The sequence below is a fragment of the Parasteatoda tepidariorum genome, chromosome 2, assembly GCF_043381705.1.
Source record: "Parasteatoda tepidariorum isolate YZ-2023 chromosome 2, CAS_Ptep_4.0, whole genome shotgun sequence".
Classification (NCBI taxonomy): Eukaryota; Metazoa; Arthropoda; class Arachnida; order Araneae; family Theridiidae; genus Parasteatoda; species Parasteatoda tepidariorum.
Window position 1 is genome coordinate 53,446,740 of NC_092205.1, and position 13,944 is coordinate 53,460,683.

General features: G+C 29.2%; 1 protein-coding gene across 2 annotated transcripts in view; it reads right to left on the reverse strand.

The window, feature by feature from the left end:
* The window catches only part of LOC107447724 (uncharacterized), a 38,428-nt gene that overhangs the window by 15,630 nt on the left and 8,854 nt on the right, over positions 1–13,944 (reverse strand). The window lies entirely within an intron of this gene.

Below are 13,944 nucleotides of genomic sequence, written 5' to 3' on the forward strand. Positions count from 1 at the left end.
AAAATACCAATTGAAGCACTTTTAGCTGTATACTTCCGCATCTTTTTGAGGAGTTTATACTCACTTTTCAACTACTTAAAACAAATCATGATGTTCTGGTTTGCTTAGTCGTGCGATAAACACCTAACTCAAGCTAATGTTTTTTCAAGTGTAAAATTTATGCACGATGCATGCTTTTTAAAGAAACTATTCCAAGGCCAAGCTTTTTAAGAGTACTTACGTATTTCTTTTTGTGACAAGCCTGGCACACAGCCTGGAGAAAAGAGTTACTTTTTAAACTCATTTTAACACATATTGGCAAATGTTCTGTCGAGAAATCAACAAAGTAATATATATTGCCCATCACAAATGTCTAAAAGTTATTTATGTAAATGAGGTATGAAGGTTTTACAGCTAAATAATTAGCTTGTATTTTTAGTGAAGAACTTAAAGCTACTCTGATTGAGAATTGTAGTGCTAATAAATGTACTTTTTTCCTAAAATTATCAAACCAAGAAAGAAGAAGAAAAAAAAAAACTTTTCATCGCAAATTCTCTTTTACCTCCATAAATAATTCGAAATTTAAATTATAGAAGAAATGAGTTCAGAAAAACATAGAGCAAGCCTTGAAGTTTCAAATATTGAAGGAAAAAAAAAATTCAAAATGAAAATCTATCGTGAGAGAATAACTTAGGATTACGCAATGGGGAAATTCTCCTCAATTATTTATTTGCATTTTGATATTTTAAATTTTTTTTTCGGCAATTGAAACTTTATAGCTAACCCTAGGTGTTCCAGACATCACTTTTTCCATAATTAAAATTTTAAATTAGTTACGAAGATGAAACAGAATTTGCGAGGATAAGTTTCTCCCTCCATGTAGTGTCCTTTCAAGTGGGGCAGAGAACTCGCTCTAAGGTAGGGGTGCACTCCGGCCCGCCGACAGTTGATGTGCGGCCCGCAGGAGCTTCTGAACGCAAGGAAATTTTCTTTTTTAGAAAAATTAAACAATTTCGAAAATTTTGAATTGCACATTTGAGTTATCACTTTTTAATGCTCTCAATTTGCATTGATTCTATTATGAATTTATGTTGTTTCTCGGTTGCATTTTCATTGGCTATTGCTACGAAATTCCGCATAGTGTTAAAAAACCCGATATTTTTAATACGATATTACAATATGCGGATTTCGAATATGAGTAATTTTAGCCAATTTCATCATAAATCCAAGTGTCGTTTTTATCGGTGTTTAGTATTTATAATTATAATTACCAAATTCCGTCTGTTTTTTTAAGATTCCGATACATTTATTGCGATTTGTAAGGTATAAATTGCTCACCTAAATTTCGGCAAATATGTTATTAAATTCACTGATTAAAAAAAAACTGCTTGGAACACTGGTGTTTATATAAAAATTATCATATTTAACATGACTAAATATGCGTGCGGCCCTTCGTTAATCTAACTGTTGTGCAAGTGGCCCTTCACTCAAAATGGTTGTGAACCCCTACTTGAAGGGATCTCAATTTCTCAAAAACTAGAAACTTGACAAGAAAAAAATAAATAAATATTTCCTTAAAGAAATTTTCAAAGGGAAAGTTTAAAGGAAATTCGCGAGTTATTATTCATGAAAGGGTTCAGAGTGACTCACCTGAGATCTGTAATTTGGAGGTTTTGAAATTTTGTTGATATTATTACCAGAAATGCGTATCTATACGCCGAGAATATGTACCATTTTGACAATTCAACAATCTATTAATTTTATCATCAAGTGAGAGATAATCGACAAATTTTCCGCTCTACCTATTAAATATTTATGGTCACTCAAGTCTGAATTCCGTGGTCACCTAAAATATCGTAGCTGACGACGATATTTTAGTCAAATTAAATCTTTTTTTTTTTTAAATTTGAAAATTTAGGGAAAAAAATAGAATATTCAAACTGCAACATTTGACCAGAACATTCTTTTAAACCCGAATAATCTTAACTTTATTTACTTTTAGATATTGTTAAATTAAAAATAATAATTGTTTTATGAAGTCTCATAAAAAGGCAACTGATCTCATCTCGTCATATAAGATATTAAAAAATATAGTTGCTTAAAAATTGTACTAAAGTTAATCACCGTTAAAAAAAAAAAAAAAAAAAAAAAAAAAAAAATGAAGGGATCATTTTTGTTTTTAAAATTTCAAATTAGGAAAGTATTTTTTTTTGTTTTTGTTTGTTAATATTTAAAGTCTTTTAACATTTTTAAGCAATTTTTATCAAATCTTGAAACAAGGAATGGAGTAATTATCAACTTGCTCTCTTTTTTTTAAAACGTAGTCGCCAATCTCGCCAAATCTGAGACAGAGGTGAGAAAAATCGATAATTTCATGATTTCAGAGAATTTCACCACGAAAAGACATCACTAAATAAATAAGTTAAAAAAGGATAGAGGAATTTTTATGTGGTTTGTCTGTAAGAGTTTCAAGGAAGGAAGAATTGTTTCTTTGCATAAATTTCTTTTTCTTTCACTTCTTTGATATTTCAATGTCATGGTCGTAATAGAAACTATGGAATGGTGGTCAAGGTCAAGTTAAAATGGAACGAGTTGGATAAGGAGTTCAACGGCCGGACTTAACTGGATTTTATTTTTCGCCGGCTTGGCAGCTATGATGGATAAAATACTAAATTGACATTCGCTGCTTGTGATTAATAACATTTCATTCTTTATTGGATTAAACTTGTGCCAGATGCGATAAGAAATTATGCTGCCCAAAGTAATTAGATTAGCAATCTGAAAATAGAAGTCCTGTTTTTTAACATTTTTTAATACACGTTTGGGTTAAGGGAATAAGTGTTGACAAAATTATTAATGTCTATAAATCAATTGAATAACATTAAAAATAACCATTCATTTAAAAATAATAATTGTTCATTAAATAATATCTATTAAAAAAAGTATGCTGAATTTTTGTTAAATAAAATTTAATTGCAACTAATTAATTTCCATATTTTAAAGATAAATTGTCTAGGAGACAGGGAAGCGAAAATTTTTATTTTAAAAGTAATCAACAACCTTAGTACTCTAAGAGTAATCTTTATATATATTTAAGAATGTAAGCTTATTTTAATAATAAAAGACCTACTTTCACTCCTGTATAGTCTTGATGTGATTTAGTCTTGATACAATAAGCAAACTGGCATAAAAAAAAATATTAAGCAGGGAAAAGCTTTTCCAGACATTTCATTATCATTATAAAAATCCAATTTAAACAAAATACTATGTTTTAATCATGATAAAAATACATTTTAAATAAAAGATGTTTCACATAAATGTACAAACTGGCTCTTGAACAAATTATTCAGGTATTAAAACAAAATATAAATTAGATCTACATCTCGCTATTTTGTTTTTAAGTTGATCTTGAAAAATTATTTAAAAATAGCAATGTGAGGTGTATAAAAAAAAAAAACGCTCTCAACACTTTAAAAGCTTTTTCCCCACCCTTAAATCTGCTATTTTCTTCTAATTATTTTTTTTTCCTAATCATATTTAATCGAATTAATATATTTTACTAATATTTATTATTATTTCTAATTTATATGAATTTTTTCTAAGCAATATCTTATTAATGCATATATTAAATACATAACTATATCAATAATAATTATTACTAAACATTATTTATTATTAAATTTTTCTAATTAATATTTTTTCTAAATAATATAATAACCGACAGTCACGAGCCGATAATTTATGGTCTCATTATATTAGTACGGAGAATTATTGTATAATTTTTTTTTTATCCTTACCAAATTTCATCCCAAGTCATCAAAATAATGCTACCTTAAACATTACATTTATGCTTGTCTAGTAATTCTCCCGTTCCTCAGAAACACAGAATGAAACGGTTCTGATAATCGCGGCCAATTCAATATAAGTAATGTTAAATTAGTAATAAAACTATAAAAGAGAGCTAATATTTAAACATCAAATAATCGTTAGTAACCTCAACATTATATAACATTAAAACCCATTTATTTCGATAATTAAAATATCCGTAAACAAAATGCTTGTGTTCTTTATTGAAATCATTCGTGTAGAGAGTTCCAGGATATAACTTGACCGGGAAAAACCATATTCTACAAATCTATTCCGTTTAATGCCAATCTCTCCTCGTGTCTAAATAAATTATGAAGATGATAACCAATGCGTTCTAAATGATCTAGGCATGATCTTCAGAATCGGAATCATTTTATAGCCATCGGGCTATATCACACACTAAAGGAATGCAGACTTACAGGAAAAATGACAGGTGCATGTTCTTGTAATCAAATTTATTTCACCCATTACACAAATAATGAATAAGTTAAATCTTGATAAACTTCTTGTCAACATTTTCATCCATCATAATCTTATTCCGTCAAAGTCGAATGTGCTATTATAGAATAGTACCGCTATTATAGAATTCCCCTTTTCTTAAGCTCCCAAAAAGTTTATTAAATCGAACCCCGCAAAGCAAAATGATGAATAAGTCTTGAAGCCGCAAATATATTGAATCGTCTCTTATAAGGATGACCAGTAAAAAATCGATGCGGCTCTATTGTAGAAAACGTTCTTGGAAGACCATAAGTGGACCCTGACTTGCCTTTTCCAGTAACAGGGGTCTGCCCAGACATTTTGTGAAAGGTCCTGTTTTTGTAAAATTGTGAGAAAACTATTCATAATTTATGAATATAAAATAAGTCATATTCTTTCAACCAGGGTCCTACTTTTGTGAATTTGTGCAAATAGGGTCCTGTTATTGCAAAAAACTTTTTCAATGAGTTTTTAAATTGTAAATAGATCCAAGATTATGCTCAACACTGTAAAATTTTAATTAAAATTTTCAAAAATAAACAGCAATTGCTGCTTCTAAATTAGAGATGCAACATACAAATATTTGGTATTTAACCTATATTGCTGAACGCAGAATATTCATTCCTAGACGAATAATGGAAGAAGCGTCTGCCGAAGACATAACTTAATTCTTTTACATCCATCTTTCTTTTTTCCCCCTGGGAAGGGTTTATTCGATTAACAAAACAATAATGAAGATAAATAATTTTGTGAAGTGTCCGATTAAAAGATAAATTGTGAAGAGTCCGTTTTTAAGTTAAAATATTTTGGGAAGGGTCCATTTTTATAAAAAAGGTATTTTGTGAAGGGTCCGTTAACGGACCCAAATTTCTTCGAAACAGACCCCTGGTAAATATTTTCATACCTTCCAGAAACTTAAGCGAGGGAGATCTTTCAATATGATGACTCATATCTTTACGATCCGGAGGAATAAAATCAGATTTTTAAATTTAAAATTCTCGCTGAATTAGAAGTAAAGGGATCTAAATCATTAAGATGTGAGAAAAATAAGTTATGCCTTTTTCCTTTAGAACTACTTGTAATTTCATAAGTTTAGGTTTGAAAAATCTTTATTACATTTAGATCTTCTTAATAAATATTCAATTTGTTAGATACAATACAATAGAAAGTCCCATGAAAGAAAAGCGTTTCAAAAACCAAGATGGCCATTCAAGAAAAAGAAAAAAAATTCTTATACTTTTCCGGACTGTTTATTAGGTTTACCTGATGTTTGTAATGGTGGCTCAAATTATACTATGAATTTTTTACTTATCTTTTATTTCTAAATATAAAATATATTACAAAGCACTTATAACAAGCTATATTAAATAATAACAAGGAAATAAAAAACAGCTTAAAAATATCTCTAGATTTTTTTTTGTTAGAAAAAACCATTGGATTTTATCTGCTACTCTGAAAACACACTTCTTATGGCCAAATTTTCAAAGCAATACAACATTATATCATCGTCGATGGATATCAAGCTCTCAAGTGAGATATTGAAAATGGGGGATGGCGTTTAAATTTTAAAAGCTAATATCTCGAATAACCGAACAATTCATTTGTTTAAGAAATTTCTGCGTATTGTTTCAAGATTCCATTTAATTAATATTCTGATGAATATCTCTTGATATTCATCAGAATTACCTCTCTTATGATAATGAATATCCTTAGAAAAGAATATTCATTCTAGAATTATATCTCTTTATAAATATTCTGTTTAATTAATAACAATAACCGCAGCTTCATAGTTTGAAAATTATGTATCTATTCATTTTTCAACTAAAGTTGCTTTGTCTACCAAATCATGCCCTTCTTTTTTTTTTTTTCCTCTTGAAAACGTTGGCACTGTGTAACTCATTAACAAAACACACGTAAATAAATATATATATTTACATGCAATATCAGCAAAAAAATGAATAAATAAAACGATTTTTATTTAGGCTTAGAGAAAAGGGAACTTCATAAATGCGAAAGGTTAATTTATAATATTTTGTTCAATTTTAATTATTTTCCATTATTGCATAAAATAATGATAAACTTTAATTCATAGCACTTTTTAAATATTATGTAATATTTTATCATGTATTCCTTCACAGTGTCTAGAAACAAAAATCACTAAACTCAAACAATAGGATATTTATCTGTCATAAAACTATCAAAAAGTTAACTTAATTCAAATTTCCCAGCTTTCTTATAATTTTTCATTGCAAATAAGAAATTCTTACTTGCATTCGAAATTCTTGACTGATTAAAATTGTTCAACGAGGGAAAAACCAATATTTTTACTTACAGAATTGCTATGTGAAGACATGAATAAAAAGGCTAAACCCTAAAAATATTATTTTAATGAAGAAATTATATAAAATGTCCAGTGGAGACCAACGTTTTACATACAATAAAGAAAATTATCACCACTGCACTAAAATAAAAATAAAAATTTTTTCCACCTGTCACTCAAAGATACGAGAAAGAAATACATCGGCACTACATTTACAGCTGTGAATTCGTGGAGGATTTTCTGATTGAACTATTCCGCATTTGCGCAACATGGAGAGGAAATAACCACGAAAACCTCTCAGGGTAAGCCCGATGGCATTGGGATTCTCACCCATGATCCGTATGCCACTGAGGATATTTTACGTCAGCACTGTGGTCGGTGCGAGCTGGGTGCGGAATTCGTATCTACCAGGCATCACTGGGATTCGAACGGACCCGAATTTTGAGTTTACGATTTGTTCAGCTTCGTAGCCTTGTAATTTTGAACCCAATCCAGATGACAAAGAGAACTCCTGGATCAGTAACCCCAGAAGTATTGACTTATAATGGGAACTTGGAGGACTTTGTGACCCTGACAGATTTAACGTGCACCAGTCACCATTTAATACACGGGGATTCTTCGGATAGGCTATCCTGACCCCACTTCGAAAAGTTCAAAACCAGACGATCAGAAACTCAATATATAGTTAAATTTTCTAGTTATTTAATGCACTGCATAATTAACAATAAGATATTTTTTTGCCATGGGGAGAAAAATAGATGACCATACTACTAAACCGCAAGACAGATTATTGTTTCCCCAAAAGAATACGAAATGACTGTGCTTGCCATTTTTATAACAACCAATTTCCACTTAAGATTATATACCCATTCTACCCCTTTTTCTAATATAAAAGAGTCCTCACATTAAAATTTAGTATATTAATTTACGTATATCAAGGCAAAAGTACGCCCAAGGACCTCGGATTTTCGACGTAATCAAACCAGAATTCCAAGAAAAATTTATTTATTTCCGCTATAATAGTAGTTCAGTTCACTTTAAAGTAAACACAAAGAGTTAACTCACTTCCATTACTGTGACTATGATAAATTGATTCTACCTTTTCTACACAGGTCAAGGCAGAACTTTAAAATAATAATCATATGTATCCGCTTAAAATTATCCTTATTAGAAATTTTTTTAAAAAAATCTATTCTTACCGGTTGCCCTTCTACTAATAATAGAGTGTTTGTTGGTTTTCAATTAAATAATTTGCACTATTTTAATCCAAACAATGACTTAGGACTTGAAATGAATACAAAAAAAGTGAAAGAATTAGTTTCCATTTTCTAAGATAATACTCTTCTTCTAATAAGTTAAAGCCAAGATCTGTTAATAATGGAATTTCTTGATGCAAATTATTCAATTTGCAATGATTCAGATTTATTAATTCAATCAATAATTTATTAATTGATGCAAATGATTCAGATTTATTAATCCATGTAACAAAAAAAACGAACTTTTTCTGAAAAATGCCTATATGAAGAAAGTGGTAGTGCATATTTGCGTATACTGAGGGAATATTTTATCATATTACCTACCTCTTAAAAATTGAATTATCTTTATGATGTTAAAATAAGATAGTCAGAACAATTTTTTTTTTTTTTTTTTTTTAAATAAATCTTAGTTATGAAGCACTTGTGCAACCTCTTATTACTTCATTGAATAAAAATACCGTCCTATTAAAAGGCCGCTTGGAATAAAGAGTCAGGTTAAATGACAAATTCTTCGAAGTTAACTTATTAATGACTATTACTTTAAATATTTAATAGTTTTTACTGTCGGTTGTGTGAAAAAGTGATCTGGAAGAAAGCTATTTTATTAAAAATGACATTTATTATAGATTACAAGCTGTTAAAAATAATATCTATTTATTTCATTTTTTTTATTATTTCCAAACTCCAAACTATTACAGTTAAACAAAATTGTAATATAGTTGTATGCATTACTAGTAATCACAACAAAACATATTTGTCCAATCACACGGGATTTCTTTTCATGGTTTAATTCAATTAGAAACTCACTGACATATGTTTCTTAAAACGAACCATGAACTCGCAAGAAATATGGAATTTGTCTAGATTACAACATCCTAAAAAATTTAAGCTCGCTTAGTTATTATTATTATTATTTTTTTTGTATTCAGTAAATTCTATTGGAAGAATATAATTGTTTAGTTATGATACAAAATTCATATTTTAATAGTTTTTTTCATACATACATATGTTTTATTTTTTCACTTTTTCAAGAAACACAACGAATTTTCAGTCGTATTTATAATTTTCCAGTTCATTAAAAACATTTAAAATAATATAAAAATATTACTGACAAATTCAGACTTGGTTAATAATATGTTAACGAAGCAAATAAAAATATAAAAGGACAAATAAAATTCGTTGATAAAGATAATCTCGTCTCTGTTAACAATATTGTTTGTACTTTTATATGTTGTGCTTTTATTGTATGTGTATACATGTTTATGAAAGGAAAATGATATAATAGTGAGCGAAAACTTTTCATTCACTTTTAAATTCATTAATTTTTGGATCTAGTTTAATTAGGAGACAATTGCGAATTAATTTAATTAATTTTTATGTACTAATTATGTTTATAATATAATCTTTCACGTTTAATGATTCTATTTAATTGCTGGCCGTGTCCTATCAAAAACATTAAGATAGCCTCATAACTATAACCTTGAGTATGGGTGTTTGGGATAACTTATTGCACAAGATTGAAAAACATGAACAGAAATTACTTCGAACGATGCCCATAAAAAATAAGGAGTACTCACTTAGCTATTTTATTAATGTATATTAAAAACGTGTGTAATAATGAAGATTATAAATGTATATAATTTGTTTAGTGTAATAAAAATCATAAATAAGCGTTAGTTCTTGGTTGAAAGTAAAGAAATGAAATTGCTGAACTGAAATTATAATTTTGAATCAGTCGTCTTTTTTTTTATTTGTTAATAATTAAAACTTTTTTAAAGAATTACATTAATTTATGAAATCTTTTTTTTCCCTTCTTTTCGTGTAATTCAAACTACCCCCATGCATTTTAAAACCTTAGTGAAACAGAAAAAATTGTTAAAATCCAAGGTGACTTATGATTTTCGTTAGGGTGCAATATCTTGGTCGAAATTCTAAAAATAGGTTCCAAAGATTGTGTACCACCCTAGTAGTTAGCCCCCTGGAAGAAGTTTTTCTCAGAACTTCCCTGCAGTTTGATTTTGAAGGGTTAATTACATTTGCATATTCAATGGTTAACTATCTATCTCCTGTCATACAACAATATGTTTCAATGCTGTTTGTTCCTATCTGCACAGCTAGAACATCCTCTTTTAACCAGAAATCTTCTTCCACCCTGTCAGTCACATGCTTAGTGGTTTTTAGAATGATTTATCCATTCCCCAAATAAAGGTGAATTGTGTAGGGCACAAAAAGAAGAATCCCTACCCCTCATGGGTAACTAAAGATAATTGCATGTTTACATGAAATGTGATGGATTTTGTTTCCTTCTTGGTGTGCTTCCTCACACAATAAGGTAGGGTTGCTCTTCTGGTAGGGATTTGAAATCTACCTTCCAGGAAAAGTTCTAAGAGGGGCCCGAAATTTTTCGTTTGTCACAGGGCTTATTAAGACATTAGTTTTTATATGGGAGCGCCACCAATCGCATTCTTCTTGGTGTGACAAAATGAAAGCGAAAGGTGGATAAGTCTCTGAAAGCCGCCAGAAAGTAAAAAATAAAAGGGGGGACATCTTTAGAATTTTTCCTCATCACTAATTTTTAACCATGAAGCTACTATTTTCTCACGGTCCGCCCACCATTAAAATATATATTCTTTATAAATTCATTTTAAACACATGATTAGATAGAATTAATTTGATTTGGAAAACACTTAATAAATGGTAAAAAATCGGCAATTTTTCTAAATGCTGATTACATTGCCCCTGCAAAATGATGACTGGGAATTGACAAACTTTTTTTAAAACGTTATATATTTTTTCTTTTAAATAACGTGACTGTTAAAACTATTGTTTGATCCAATCTGAATTAAGTAATAAAAAATATTTTCTTACAAACACAAATTTACCGAGAAATAAGGATTTATAGAAAAGTAGAGACCTATTTACACTGATGTTAAAATATTGTTGTATAAAAGGTATCTTGGTTTTAATTAGTTATAAATTTTAAAATTATATCTATAAAAAATTTTTTTTTTATGTAATACATAATAAAATATCCGTCTATATTTTTTTTATCCCTATATTGTACTTAGTGTTCAATAGTCTTTCAGTAAATTTCGGATACAAATAGGCAATTTTCTGTTTATTTGTTTAAATTTATCAAATATTCTACTTCTTCAAATATATAACTTTTTATTCTATTACACTTTTTTATCTTATATCAGTTTAAAAGTTGAGCTATAACTTTTTAAAAACGAAATTAACAAATAAAAAAAATCTAAAATTCCCTAACGCAATTTATTGGCAGCCCCTACTTTTTGTCTGCAATGACCACAATTAAAGAAATATAAATAAATAAAAATTCATGTTGATTATGCGTACAAGAGCGCGATAAAATAAATGAATTACCCTACATACATCATTAAATATGTAATTATATTATCAACATGTTAAATAATGTTAAACGCCTTTAATAATCTGCTGTGTTGATTCAACACAAATACGACAGAACTTGTGTTTTTTTAAGATAGACATAAGGAAGTATAACACAACAGGTTGATAATTATCCTACAAACAACGATAGTCGCATAAAATTAAAATGAATTTAAAATGTCCCTGTTTTGTTCTTTTTATCAGCTCATTGACTTCGAGAGCCTTAGTGTGACACATTGAGAGAAAAGCAATAGAAGTTACATTCAATTAATTAACTGACATATTAATTATTTTTAGACATCAAATATCTTTTTTCTATTTAATATTATCGAATACATACATTGGTACTCGATATTAGACATTAGAAAAAAGTTAGACGCGACCCCCGTTTTAGAAACGAACACAAATGCTCACGCAGTGTGTGTGTATATATAATATTGCCCTATGTGTGTGTATATATAATATATAATATTGCCCTATTTACATAACCATTGATACAAAATTTATTATGAAAAATAAATAGACAAAGACTGGTTTCCGATTTGTCAATTTTTTTTCTTCAAATTACTATGTTAAAAGAAGGGAATAACAGACACGCATTGAATTTCTAGCTACACAGTAGTTTTTTTTAAAAAAAAGCATCTTTCTAAATTTTGTATTAGTTTCTAAAATTCTAAAAGTATATCAGCAATTGCAGGCTCAAATTACTCATAGATTCATCATTAATGTACAAATTTTATTACTTTTCAGTTTATGTAATGTTAATTGAAAAGTTTTATAGTCATTTTGCTTTCATTTATTTTATAAGTACACAATTTTTTTTAAAATGCATCAATTTTAGAAAAAAAAACAATATGAAATTTCGCAACGTGAAATAAATAGCAAAATAAATTAATAATGAGATTTATTTTTTTCCCACAATTTCTATATTTATAGCACGAAGTTTGTTAGAAGAGTATAAAACATATTTCTTTCTATCTTAGCTTTCTCTTAGTAATTTTTATTTTTGAGAGAAATGTAATCATTTGATGTTACGTATTTATCTCTTCATTATTTCAGAGCTCAATGATTCCATTCTAAAAAAATAAAAAATAAAAACAAAAAAAAAATATTTATATGTATATAAATTGAAGATTTTGACTTATTTTTAAAAATAAGTAAAATTTATTATACTATTTACTATTATCATATTTATTATTATTCTTAATTGAAGGTGCGCTAGAAATATTTTTGCTTACACTTAAGAATTAGCTCAAAGCGACACTGTCTCACCACTACTTTCTAGTTTTATAGCTTCAAAAAGGTATTTAAAATACTAAAAGAAAAAGCACCCTTCTCTTAACTGTCTATTGCGACTTGCATCCTTTGCTACTTCCCTGTGGGCACCCTTGCATGATTGTAAAAGTTGCGTTTTGTAGATGAAAGCCTGGGAAATGCATGCGATTTCACGACAAAAATTATTCGTACAACAGAGCTATACTGTATGGTACAGTTAGAAATAAAGAGAAATGTAAGCATTGTTAAGGGTGGCAGTTACTGAGCTGATGGCCCTGTAGATTATGGAATATCACAAAACGTTGCCCAATGAACATTTTGTAGTGTATTTGTACTGCATTTTTTTTTATCACGCCAAAGTGTGGGGATTAAAAAATGCATGTGTTCATTTCATAAATACAAGCAAAACCTTTCAACACCCATCCTACATTCAGGCAACACACCTTATATTGAAATTACTTTCGCCGTGAATTAAGCTATGAACTTTGTATGATGTTATAATTATGGATAGCCGAAGGAGCTAAATTTTAAATTAAAAATAATAATACATTATTAGTTGCGTTAATAATTTTATTATATTCCAAGCTCTTATCCGGGAGAAATACGTTCATATTCTCAAATTGGGATGGGAGCAAAACATCATGCCGTCCACCCTTTTAGGTGATTTCTCTTAGCTGGATGTAGTTAATGTTAAAATGTAGATGATGTAGTTGGTTTTTACGCCATGAAAAAAAAAAACTAAAATAAAGTTTCTATCCATATTAGGCATTGATATGGATCTAAAATCCACAAAATCGACTGTTTAGATTACGGTGGCATTTGCAACAAAATTGTTAACTAAACAATACATTAAATGTATTGTTTACCAGAACCAGAAACATCCAGAGAGGAAGAAAAAAACAGAAACGAAACTACAATGAAGAAGACGCAAACATCATTCGTCACGGCACGAAACGTGAAATAGCCGCATTCTTAACCTTGAAAATTGGAATACCGGAACTGCAAAATGCGGAGAGGAATCCACTTCTCAAGAAGAAGATGGAAAAAAAACAAGCCACACTGCCTGAGACAAAAGGGAAATTACCGCAACCCTTTTAAAGATGGAAAATTAGCCAAGTATCATTTTTCAATGGTACCTCAAACAAGATCTATGGCTTTTCATTTCATCACAGAGCTCTGATGCCGAAAACGTGACAAGGAAGATCAACTAGGCCGGAGCTGTCATAAAGCAAGAACTGGTTGCCACTTTCTTATTCCTATATTTGGTAGTCTCACACGAGGCTTAACCAGATGACGTTTCATTAAAAGAACGTCAGAATGAATTTTCAAACTGACCCCGAAATGGTAACACAGGGAACGGGT